Source organism: Ostrinia nubilalis, chromosome 2 (genome assembly GCF_963855985.1).
Source record: "Ostrinia nubilalis chromosome 2, ilOstNubi1.1, whole genome shotgun sequence".
Taxonomy (NCBI): Eukaryota; Metazoa; Arthropoda; class Insecta; order Lepidoptera; family Crambidae; genus Ostrinia; species Ostrinia nubilalis.
The window spans coordinates 16,528,226-16,542,092 of NC_087089.1; the positions used below are offsets into that span (position 1 = coordinate 16,528,226).

Sequence of the window (13,867 nt, forward strand, 5' to 3'; positions counted from 1 at the left end):
TTGTCTTATCCGCACTGTAACGTAATTCATATTCTGTTAAATTACCAAGAATATACTGACCCAATTTACTCGTAGAGGCGTTAATGAGACTAAACTAAGAGATACATTGTACAAAATTTTAAATATTCATGTAGAGCACAGACAATCTTCTCTTTGATTCCTCAAGCGAGGCAGCAATCGCCACAGGAATTCAAGACTGCCTTTGAGGCATCCTCTCCAAGACTAGGTCGTGATGAATAATGGGCATCGATCTTAGACGTACAGAGAAGTAGGTTTACATGTTTCAAGCTTCACTTACTCGTATCTCATAAACAAGAAATGAGCAATAGTTAAGGCGAAACATTATTTCTAATATTGACGTCACGGATTCATAATGTTCAAAGCAAGTAATCTTATTAATCATCAGATCATGACTGTAGTCTATTTTAGAGGAAAATTGAGGATTTGGCCCACACTCTCCACGTTGGCCAGACGTGTTCGAGAGGTGTATCTTATAAATATAACAAGAATAAATGTTTTATCTCTACAATTTTACCCACATTCTTCTCACTTGATAAAGTAACGTTATCATTTTTATGATTATATTCATCTTAGTGAATCGCCTAAGTGCTTGTTTTGTAACTATTCAAGAGTTTTATACGTTCCATTTTATACAATCAGCGCCCTCTTCTACTATCACATAAGCTACAAAAACACAAGCTATTCCTAAGCTTAAAATAAGTAATAATTGAAGCCTTACCTTGCACAGGCGTGTAAATATTCATATACAGACAATCCTCGCTCTGGTTCTTCAGTCGAGGCAGCAGCCGTCTCAGGTACTCCAACCGTCCTTTGGGCATCCTCTCCAGAACCAGGGTCTCGTTGGAGATGTCTGGTAGACGTTGGGGACAGACTGGCCCCATCTGATCGACCGTTTTGACGTCGTCCCACGGCGCCGGCGCACGGGTTGGGGCAAATCTGTGGAAAATTATTTAACTGAGCATTTGTGTCACCCAAAGGGCGATGGAGAATGCTATGCTCGTATTTTCCCTGCGTCATCGAATCAGAAATAAGGAGAGCCGCAGGAGAATTAAAGTGACCGACATAGCTCACATAATTGCTAAAACCAAGTGGCAGTGGGCGGGGCACATAGCTCGTAGAGACGATGGCCGTTGGGACAGAAAAGTTCTCGAGTGGCGACCATGGGCTAAAAGACGTAGCGTGGGAAGGCCTCCAACTAGGTGGACCGACGATCTAGTAAAGATCGCGGGAAGAACCTGGATGCGGGCAGCGCAGGACCGTTCATTGTGGAAAACCTTGGAGGAGGCCTTTGTCCAGCAGTGGACGTCATTTGGCTGAAACGAACGAACGAAAGAGCATTAATTTGTGTTGGTACAACCCGTAATGTTTTATGTGCATAAAGATTTAATTAACTAATAAAATATTGGGACTTTGGTAAATGATTTTGGGCTGACTTTAATAAACATTTATGTTGATGATTTAAATTATTGAATAAAAATAAGGGGTTTGTTTGCTGATGGTTTATTTAGTTTAAATTAAAACCAAACTGACTGAAAATATTTTACATCGACGATAAAATATTATGATTAATGGGAATTGTGTGTATGCCGATATTTTTTTGTGGATATGTGAAAGGATTTTCCATAGAAACAATAAATGGAAAATAAGACAAAAAGACAAATAAAATGCTATATGTAATAATAAATAATTCTATGTATAATATGTATGTATTTACAAAAAAAAAGTATATAAGTATGTTTATCCCGTCGTCTAGTACCCATAGTACAAGCTTTGCTTAGTTTGGGACTAGAGGCGCAGTGTAAAATGTCCAAGGATATTTATTTATTTATTTATTATTTATTATTATAGGTCTGGCGCTGAACTGGGCCAATCCCTAAGGTATGAGAGCGGCACGGGAGGGACGTTTTTGTGACGTCAAACGTCAGCGAAACTTCAGATGCGCTTCAGATTTGATGCTCTGTCACGTCATAGTCAATGTCTTGCTCTTATACCTCAGGCACGGACTCAGTTACCTACGCGCTAAACCCACTTTTCCGACTGAAAAACGTTAGCAACAAGGGCAAAGAAAAAGAAACAAAACCTATACATAATTCAAAATGAAAAGAAAAACTATAGACACTAATATCTAAATTTATTCAAATACTTTACGAGAAAGGAAATTGCTGTAACTTCCAAACTATTACCATATCCGCCTATCGAACTGAATATAATTTCGACGAATTTATATCTGAATAAGGGAACTGTTCGAACTAGTGTTGTGAGAGTTGGTTTACTTTATCGACAGATACAAGAACATCGATGGTTCTGTTGATAACTTTGTTGATTTTTTTAAGCTATCAAAATGTGGTTTTCTTAAAACGTTTCAATAACATTAGTATCTAGCACGTCATTTCTTAAATAAATAAGTAGATAGTAAAAATGATAATCCTTCATAAAAAATTATGCGAGTCAAAGCAGTGCTATGTTAGGACATAGGTAGGTATATTATTCAGGTGAGCTTAAAATCGACATGGTTTAATAATGTTGTTTCAAATGAATATGATAAAAACTACATTTAAAACGAGCATAAAATTAAATAAATGAGCATAAACGTTCGAACAATACAGTCGACTGACATAAACCTTAAATCTAGTGACCGTTTTTCATCGACTCAACCGCACCTCTGCGCTATCGTCCTTAATAAAGTATCGATACAATACAGCTGACCAACTCGTTAACCCTAACCGAACAACACTAGTTCAGGCTCCCGATTCAGCACACATAAATTGTCGAAACATTTTATTGGGGGTAGATATTTGGGGTAAATTTAACCCCTTTTGCTCTGGCCAAGAAATATTCATTACAGAAATATAAAATGTATGGACTGCACTTAAAGATATCTTAAATGAATTGGTGCGTTTTATTGCTTGGATTGAGCAAATATTTAGGTCAATGCTATAAGCAACAGAAACGGCACGACACTTCTTTTAATGTACCATAATAAAATTCCCAATCATCTGCAACCCAAGTCTCGATATAAAGTTGACGTTTCACACTTGTCCAGGCAACTTCGTAAGGGATGTATTGTCTGTTGTTCTATGTATAAATGAAAGATATGTGGCTATTATAGCGAATACTCCTTCCATTTCCCTAGAAATCTCATTTAAATGGTCGGTCCAATCAACGTCATGTACTCTATCTAAAGTTTTATACCATCTTGATTACTTTATTCAAGAAATCAAGTTCTAAGGCTCACTTCATACCTATGAAGCGGGCACCAAGCCTCTTAACTGCAATTCAATTCTGTTATTTTTTGTTTCTCCTAACACAATCAACTTATATCCAATCTAAGTTTGCGGTCTCCCAACTGAAAAATGAAATTGTTTTGCAAAAATTGTGTGATCGTACTATCCTATGTGTACAAAACTAGTTCTAGAGACGTTCAAGATAATAAGAAAGTTGTTTGTAGTGTCGTTTCTTTGTCCTCGCCCCTTCCTTTGCTGGGTCGACTTCAGAGATGTTTGTGTTACTATGACGATGATATGACAATCGTTTATTCTTTCATAAGTTTTTATTTTTATCTCTGGTATCTTTAGATACAATGTAAAGTTGTTTCTTAATGTTATATGGTTGTATAATTGTGGTCATTCACATCCTTCCTCTTTTATAGGACAGAAAAATACAACCTGGTTGATTGATTGCTACCCATATGCTGAAATGGCAAATAGTACTTATTTTACACTAGGTATGTGTATGCAATATGTGTGTCGAACCTCTATGTAGAGAGGAGTCATCCTCTCAAATCAATGGTCCCTGAAGGTGATAATAAATTCACGATATCATAAAGCTAATTGAAATCGTATGAAAATTAAAAGCTTATATTCAAGCTGATAATCAGCCTGTCTTTTTCGTAGATTGTTATATGTATTGTATCGTTATGTGTTCCGTAAATAGTGGGACGGAAAGGACAGTGGTATGAAATAAAAGTCACAGGTGCTGAAAAATATGAAACAATAAAAAAGAAATGCTGTACTACTATATTAGTGCTAAAAGCTCTTTTGAGGTGTTTAGTGAATCAGACATAGAACTATATTACCGGAAGAGTTATAACAGCTTTATATTACCTGTTAGATCCAGTAGGCGGAGTAGCGTACGGAACCCCGAGATACGCCTCGACGGGTTTCAAGTATTTATGCTGATCCATCGGCAATATAACGCCTTGCAATTTCCCGTACCTCGTGCCAATAACTCTGGTCCTTAACATAGAATTCCTACTACCCCCAAAGTTATTACCGTTCGAGTCCTGAGTCAGTAATAGCACTAACAGTAAAACTAATTTGATTCTCTCCTGCGAGTCCAATTTCAAACTTTTTCGTAACTTCACTTGAGTCTGCTTAAAAAAACTTAATTGATTCTTTAAACTACTTTCTAGTATCAGCCAGTACTGTTTTATTGAATTGCAGAGGTGTAGTGGCAATCTATCGGTGGCCATTTTCTGCAAATATCACCTTTCCAACCCCATTTCTTTATACAGTCTCTATTGTTTTATATTTTATAACCATTTGTTCAACTACTACGCCATTTTGATTGCTTCTGTTTTTGAGTCCATAGCTGTTTATTGCGCATTTCCAGACCTGAAACAAAGAGAAAATAATTAATAAACCAATTATGTTCCGTCAAATTTTGAAAGGTTTCAATTTAGTTTGTCTGTCTACAAATTGGTTTTCAGAACTCAACAGATTAATTAGTGTATTCAACCATTATTATTACGACAAAGCGAGGCCTTTGAAATTATGTGAAATGAAATCTTTCGGTAGATTTTATTGGTTTCCTTTCCTACTTCTTTGGAGTGACAAGATGTAAAGTTTTACTATGAGGAAGGCATTCCTATTAAACGATATTATGATAAGGAATTCCTTTCATGGTGCATGACTCATTTTGCTCGCATTTTCTAAACGTAATAATAGCGCCTAGTAAAAATGATATCATAGCTTTTATGTAATTAATTATGAAATGCTATGACCTGTATAAAACTTAAATACTGTATAGAACTGTATAAATAGCACTTACATAAAGGTTTGCGAAAAGAACTAACAGCATGGTATCATTTACGATATCTTTTTGGTATAGCTACATTTTGAATCAGAATTTGCAATCTTACGAGTGTTTTCACAAGGTTTTATTTCAAAAGCAGCATTTTTTTGCACTTTATAGACAGGAAGTAAGAGTAGCCATTTCTTTACTAGTTCAACATCCAACAATCTTAGTCTTCCGTAAAAATAACACAAAACACGCAGCAGTTTTACGAGCAGTTTCATATAAATTAGTAGAAAATTATTCAGTGAATTTACTGTCTCTTCTTTTGTATGCTTTGCCAACTCCAAGCTTTTGCCAATTGACCTAATTAAGGCAAGAATTGCGGCAGAACCCACAGAATATTGAACAATAAGAAGTTATGATAGCCCGATAATTTTAAAGAGAGGTCAAACCATTAGGCGGATTGTTGTGCAAATGTAAGGGCTTTTAGGTATGAACAGAAAGACAGTCATGCGTGAATTTTATTCGAGGCTGTAGTAAAAAACCGGATAAGCCCCGACCGTGTTTGCTCGTTAACTTGAATTAATTATAGGGAAAAATTGTGTACCCTTTTCGGCATATAGATATTCAATCATATAAATGGTGGATCCGCGTTTTTTGTTTCATACAAGCTTTTGTTCTGCCCGAAATGTTATCCTAAAATCCGCTTTGTTTTTTCGTTTGTGGTGTTGTTCTGGTTTGGATATATTATTCACAAACTGTCTAACGTTATTCTGGAAAATTCTGACGGTAAAATGTATAGAGTTTTTCGTTTATTAAATTTGACGATGTTGATAAGAGCCTTGTTATTTTAAAGGTCAAAGTCTGCGGAGATAATTTTCAGCTGTAGTTAAGTGTACCTACCTCCTTCCTTCCTCCCGCCGTTAAAATTTTGTGCCGAGAAGGAAAATTTTTTGGAATAAACATGTTCTAAAATATAAATAGTTTATTTTTCTAGTAACAGATAAAAGTTAGGAATGAATGAAACGATAACAAACATGATTTTTTATAAAAACGCACTACGTAATAGTACAAAGTTTTATAATCTACAACAATATTGTTGTCAGTCAAAGGCAGTCTTTTACTGGACGGAAGCCAGGAAATGCTACTGCTTGATAAAAGTTCTAGAGTCAAGAAGATTCTTGAGATCGTGATCGATCAATAAGAACAATATTGCGTTGAGCCTACAGCAAAAACTAAGCCCGAATTCTTCTCCCATCAAAAATGGTAATTTGCCCACATTAATAACCTCTCAGAATAACATGAAATGATCGGAATCCTTCCGAACGTTTGATGCTATATTGGGTTACATCGATCTCGGAGCTGGCTCGTTCCCTGGGGACGTTAAAAAAGATGACAAATGGCGTATTCGATATTCGCTGCGAAGGCTTGTGATAAATCAATAAAGCTATTATACGGAAAGGAATACTGATGGGGAAGTAAAGAGGTCTAATGAGCCAGTAAAGTATTACCTCAGGATATAAGAAATTTAAGGAATCTGAATGATTGGATGATGGAATAAGAAGCTTTCTCTTTTGTTATACCTGTGTATTTTACCTATTTATTTTACATTCATAATTGTTTAATACCCTTTTAAAATATGATAAAAAATTATGGTATCAGCTTAAGGCAAACAATGAAGTTACTTCACTTGGAAAGATACGCACGAACGAACGATTAGGTTCTAGAAAAAATCTGAATACGAAATCACATTCGGAGAATTCCCTTCGAAAACTAAAGAAAGACTATCCAGCTGCCCTAAAAACTAAGTTATGACGTCACCCACCAAAGATATTTTGCAAAGTTTCAATCAATACAGTATTCCGGAGCTCACGTCGCCGCCATAAATTCCAAACGGTCGAAGTACAATATCATATTCTGCAAAAACAATGATCTTCGTTCCCATATGCAAATAGGCCAACTTTTTCCCGATGCCAAATAAAATTTTTGGTTACTTCTTTTGTTAAGGACGGATAAAATACTGGAAGCTTACCCCCGGTCTCGTGCCAAAATTGTTTTCTTTTCTATTTACTTTCTGTTCTGTTATAACTTTTTCCGGGATAGGTTTCGATAGTAAGTATAAATACCTTTTAGTATTTGCATTGCAAAAATGTTCGACCATATTTTTAGGGACAATGCTTTCTTCTTTAGTACCTATCTTGTTTCTCCGTACTTATTCAGTATATTTCGGTGTCATTTTCAATTATTTATATTGCAAATCTTTTGTTATAGTTCTCGTACAAGGTATTAAAATGATTTTTTTACAAATGAGGTAAAATTTAACATTCGTTTAATGGACTATCCGATCCTGTGTTGAAAAGGCAACTTATTGAAAATTTCATTCATCATCATCATCATCATTATCTCAGCCATACGACGTCTACTGCTGAACATAAATGCCTCCCCCAATGCTTTCCATGTTGCCCGGTTGATGGTGACTGGCGTCCATCTCCTTCCTATATGTCGTCTGTCGTCGGTCCACTAGTGTGGTGACAGTTTCATTACATAGTTGAAAATAAATAAAGACTACCTACTACTCCTTAGTGCCTACTTAGTAGTTGTAGTAGTAGAATGTAATACTAATGATAATTATGTAATCAGACCTCAAATTTTCAAATGGACTCTTCAATAAATGTAAATAACTCTGAAATATTTTTAAATGTTATTTACGAGTAGTTCTGTTTTAATTTAACCAACCATCCTACGTAAATTTTCTTATTCCACGTCTGCACCAACTTGTAAAGTTTCAATGCACTCAAACTCCCCAAATAGTGAAGTACCCATTCTCTGCCTGCTACAGACTGTTAGTAAAATTCGGAACATAAGAAAATCGTGACACCGCTCGCTTCGGTGCAGTCGTAAAATTTAATTCGAGTTTTATTGAAGGGCACGCTAGAGGGGATTCGTAATAAACCCAATATTGCGATTGTTAGGCTCTAACCACAAGGCTTTGTTGGAACTTTTCGGCAGTGGAATTTTTTACCCACATTTATACAAATAAATTGATTTGATTTGAATGAGGAGATTTTTGTGATGTGGAGTTTATAATTACTCTTTAGACTTATTTTTTTAAAGTGACTCATTTTCTAATATTTTAGCAATACTTACTGTTATGTTTTGTGGTATATTGGTTGGAATTTCGATTCAGAGGTTTGCAGATCGATTCTTAGATGGGACACACAAAATAAATTGAAAAGGTTGAGGTTTCTGGGTGAAACTCGTTTATTTGGCTTGATCATCAAGTGAGATGCAGGCCAAGAGCTTCCTAGTTTTAAATAAAAAATGTTAAGTTAAGTTAAGTGTGAAGTTTAAAATTAGGGTTCTTCCCTTCCACTGACCTCAAATATACCAATACACAAAACAAAATGTTACCATGAACGAAATTAACAATAGGTTGGTAGGTATCACAAACAATTATTATTTTCAATAAAATATCTAAAATTAGAACGCTGTGTGAAGCACGTAGCAACTCCCACACTCACATCAGAAAATTACTCAATCGTCCAACACATGTTTTGTTCAACGCTCAGGTTTAACACAATTAATTAAAATAAAACAAAGCAATGTACGGACTATTGTTCCTAAATTTGCATCTTTCAGCAGCTCCAGCTTTCAGAGGGAATTAATAATACATTGTAGCGTCTAAGCCTAATTAAATGGAGGGGAACTGTTATTCTAGCCAGCTGTACTTAGAAACATAGTGGGAACGCATTTTGAATGTATTTTCTGAACACATTGTGCTTTTAAGGAAAACAAGTGTACAAGAATGGTAATTGAATTAATTAAAACCTTGAAGCAGCTAAAGGTCAGCGCACACAGAGGCGAGAAGCGTGGGAAGTAGGGTTTCTGATTTCTCGACTTATTTTTTTTCTCGAGTTTCGGGAATTCTCGAGGCCAAAGTCTCGAGTTTTCTCGGGTCTCGAGTCTTTTAATTAAAACTGTTGAAATCGGTTGAAATTTAATAAAAACACGGGTCTTTATTAATGTTATAATGTGTCTGGGTTATAATCAATAATACTGTAAAGTTTCAACAAAATCCGTTCAGTAGTTTTTGCATGAAAGAGTAACAAACATCCAGACATCCACACAAACTTTCGCATTTATAATATTAGTAGGATAATTATAACTTAGTAATTAACTAAAGGAACAAAAGTCATAAAGTCGCGTGTACTTTAAGGATTAATAACCATAAATATCTGGAGCTCCAATTGAATCACTTGTTTTCCAAAGAACACAAGTCCAAATTAATTGAAAAATTACGATAATAAATCTACATTTAAAAACAAAAAAAAATTTAAATAAATTTTTAAACTTAAAGATAACGACTTGAATAAACGTATTTACGAGTACCTAAACTAACAGATAGTTAACAAAAAAAATCAGTCTTTAAATCAGTCAGTTATACAAACATAATGAAATATAGCATACTCGTAGGTGAACATTAATAGTTTCGGTTAAGATCATTACTTGCAAATCAAATTAGTTAAAAAAAGGAAAGACTAGGCCAGTCTAAACGCAACGTTAACCTATTAAATAATTAAAAACTTACTTTTGTCTAAGAAAATAGGCTTTCAAGAATATTAAAGCTTCAAAATCGAAACTCGAGAATTCTCGAGCTCCGGTAATTTTTTTCTCGTCTCGAATGAAGCCAAATTTCTCGAGTTTTCTCGAGTTCGAGAAAGCTCGAGCAGAAACCCTAGTGGGAAGCGGTCGCGATCCGGGACGATATATTTTATTGTTATGTTCTAGTTTGTATAAAATCAGTCACATTCTTGGATGGCTCAAACTTGGAGTGCAAGTGTGGTTTTGTTCCCCAGTCGACGAAGCACATGATGTGTGCCCTGCGTTCCCAAACAACTTCGATCGTCACTTACCATCAGGTGAGATACAGGCCAAGAACTTCCTCGTTGTTGATAAAAAAAAAAAAACTGCACGCAGGAAGATTTACTGAAGGCTACTGACAACGTCATTCTTGTGGCGGAGTTTTGGGCTGACGCTGTATAGGTTTGTTGTCGACAAGACAAGAAGAAGTCACATTGAAAGCAGACGCCTTCCGGCGCGATACGCGTCCACCGCTTCGCTCGGGATCGCTATCGGATCGTTTTCGCGCCCTTCCCGCCTCTGTGTGCGCTGACTTAAGGCTGACTTGCACCATCTTACTTTTACGTTAACAAACGTCAAAAATCTGTCAAACTCCATACAACACCGGTTAATTACTTACTTAGTGCCTCAGTCTCAAGTGTATTTAAATGGAAACAGCATAATTGAATGTGGTAATTTTTATTGTGTATGAAACTTTTAATAAGACAAAAGCTTTTTCGATCTCCAATTCTAATTTGTAATTCTCAAAGCTAAGTTTGTAAATAATGTAGGCCCAGAGTGAAAATGTTAATGTAATTTAAGGTACAGTTAGTTTTTTATAAATAAAACCACAAAAGAAATGAGCGGTGAAGGTCAAAGCTAGAATTTGTATGCACAAAAACTTCGAACTATTTAAAATTACTTAGTTATATAAAGTTTAAAAAACTTTACTATCTACTTTACTATAAAAACAAATCATAATTATGTTATCCTTATAGCTTTTAGATTCTTAGTAAATAATAATTAATTGAAAAATAATAAGATATCGATTTTTAAGCGATAAGACCGCCTAAATTGCGCTCTCTCTCTTTCCTTTCTTGTTTTGTGTAGTATACGATCAATGATGTATCTAACATCTAAATGTACTATCGTGAACTCACTCCAGTATACACAAACCCTAACCTTTTGACATGAACTATACCCCCAGTAATTCTCCACAATGAGGGTTTTCGCGAATGAAAGATCCGCTGGATGGCGGGACGTTGATGTGGGGTCTGACTGCTGCGTGATTGGTGGATTTTAACATATCTGTCAATTTCATGTCAAAAATAACCAATCATGCAGCATTTGGACCTCGCGTCTACGTATTGCCATCTGGCGGATTTTTCATTCGCGAAAGACCTCATTCCTCAATCCCCCGATTCGTCACATCGCCCAAATTTTTCACGTACCCCTTAATTCATTAGCTTCCAGCTCCACTGTTTTCATTTTCTTTTTATTGATCTCTAAAATTCTCTGGTATTTTTAGCCGGAAAGCTTTCGGCACTTGTTCGTTCATTTCGAGCTATTAACGTTCCAAAGACTGAAAGGCGAAAATCTGCTCAGTGACGGTCGGAATTCAAGAATTTGGATCTTACAGTTTATTATCATGGTCATAAAGATACTTGAGTCTATAGGATTAATGAAAAACGCCAGAGAAAAACTACGCCGCGATTTCTTAAGACAATTTTTTGTTTATTCGTTTTCAAATTTTGTATGTTTTTTCTTATTTTTAAATGACATTAATATCGCCAGCCAGCGGTCCTGATGATTATTGAAGTTTAAAAAGGTCTGCTAATGAACAAACAATTATTATCCTTAATAAATATTCAACAGGGTTTTCATTATGTTGCCTTTGTTATTTCCATCATAAAACGCCTTTTCGGCTGTTTGGTCAATGGGTCATCGCTCCACAGGGTCACAGCTACAAAAACAAAATGTATATAAAAATGTTATATTGGTATTGATTCCTTTGATCATGACATGAATTGTGTTTCAACCAAATGACGAACTCGACTGGACAAAGACTTACTCCAGGATTCCTTAGTCCTAAATCCAGTTGCTTCCACGACTTTCACTTGACCATTGGTCCATCGAGTTGCTAGCTATTTTGGTAGTCTGTGGATACTTTTGTTTGAGTAAAAGCATAAAATACAATTTACCTCTTATACACTCGCGAGCAAAAGTATGGAATCACTTACATGAAGTTGTTTCCCCGCGATCTTGTGTACTAACGAATTTGTTAGGAACAAAAAAAGAAGCACCATTTTAAAGATTAAACTTTTATCTTTAAATTGATACCAAATTCATTTAAATCACACCAGTATTTAAAAAGATATCCCGGCTGATGTGAAGAAGTAACGAAAAAGACATGTATGAACTGTTTGATACGTCGCGAGTTGCGGCCTATTTACCCCCTATAAAAGCACGCGTTTTCGGATTTTTGCTTTCACACGTTGATTCATACACATCTCCGCTTCTTTTGACACTTTACCTGGGATTTAACACCTTCAGAATCAGCACAAATCGTTGCACTATTGCAAGAAAGGCTCAGCCAGCGGGCTGTCGCACGTCAGCGCCACATAAGCCAGTCCTGGGTTTCGAAAGTTTCAAGACGCTTTCGGCAGACTAGTGGCTTTATCCCGAGACCAAGTTCTGAACAGCGCCGGTGCACATTGCAGAGGGAAGACCGTTTTTTCATGTCAACCTCTCTATGAAATCGTCATTTGACTGGAATCGATGTCCATCAAGAGCTCAGAAATGTTCGTAAGATAGCTGTTAGCCAGTGGACAGTTCGTCTAAGATATAAGCAATAGAATTTGACTCCAAAAAGGCCTGCCACAGGCTCGAAACTGACGGCAGATCACCGATAAGCACCCTTTCAATTTGCTCGTACACATCTCGATGGGAAGGCGAGTAATGAAGGCGAGTTCTGTTCTCCGATGAATGCAAACTGTGTTTGCAGGGCAGCAGTCGAAGAGGTCGGGTTTATAGGCGGCCTGAGGAGCGATTTGTGCAGTGCTGGTTCGCTGAAACAGTGGCTTATGGGGGTGGCTTGCTCGACTTAACATCGAGATGTGTACGAGCAAATTGAAAGCGTGCTTATCGGTGACCTGCCGTCAGTTTCGAGCTTGTGGCAGGCCTTTTTGGAGTTAAATTCTATTGCTTATGTCTTAGACAAACTGTCTACTCGCTAACAGCTATCCTACGAACATTTCTGAGCTCTTACTGGACGTCGATTCCAGTCAAATGACGATTTCATAGAGAGGTTGACATGAAAAAACGGTCTTCCCTCTGCGATGTGCGCCGGCGCTGTTCAGAACTTGGTCTCGGGATAAAGCCACCAGTCTCCCGAAAGCGTCTTAAAACTTTCGAAACCCAGGACTGGCTTATGTGGCGCTGACGTGCGACAGCCCGCTGGCTGAGCCCTTCTTGCAATAGTGCAACGATTTGTGCTGCTTCTGAAGGTGTCGAATCCCAGGTAAAGTGTCAAAAGAAGCGGAGATGTGTATGAATCAACGTGTGAAAGCAAAAATCCGAAAACGCGTGCTTTTATAGGGGGTAAATAGGCCGCAACTTGCGACGTATCAAACAGTTCATACATGTCTTTTTCGTTACTTCTTCACATCAGCCGGGATATCTTTTTAAATACTGGTGTGATTTAAATGAATTTGGTATCAATTTAAAGATAAAAGTTTAGTCTTTAAAATGGTGCTTCTTTTTTTGTTCCTAACAAATTCGTTAGTACACAAAATCGCGGGGAATCAACTTCATGTAAGTGATTCCATACTTTTGCTCGCGAGTGTAGTTAATAAGTTATAGTTAATAAATCAGTCTCATAAAATTTTAATGAGATCAAGTTAAATAAAGAGCAAACATTTCTTTGTTTTCCCATTATAAATTAATTCAAAAATTTCCGAGAACTCAACTGCGGCCTCGTGCATTGAAAACCCAGTGGTATAAAAACAATATTAATCCTATCTTTTCTTGTCAGTACCAACATTTCTGACCCGCCTCAGTTTCCTTATTTATTGTGTGTAGAAGTAGAAATATTGGAGAGGAATGAATAGTCGTTTGGAAGCCCTTTATCGGGGCCGACCTCGTGAAGATACGAGTGGTGGAATCGATGCTGCTGTTAAGAGTTAAGGCACACTTAAACTCTGACAGGATT

The 13,867-nt window shown here is 36.6% G+C and overlaps 1 long non-coding RNA gene across 1 annotated transcript in view; it reads right to left on the reverse strand.

The window, feature by feature from the left end:
- Positions 1–779: 779 nt before the first annotated feature.
- LOC135085402 (uncharacterized) overlaps positions 780–13,867 on the reverse strand; it is a 69,524-nt gene continuing 56,436 nt past the window's right edge. Inside the window, exons 2-3 of the long non-coding RNA XR_010260102.1 lie at positions 4,125–4,634; positions 780–957 (exon numbers count right to left, since the gene is read on the reverse strand). This is a non-coding gene — a long non-coding RNA (uncharacterized LOC135085402). The remainder of the gene's footprint in view (positions 958–4,124; positions 4,635–13,867) is intronic.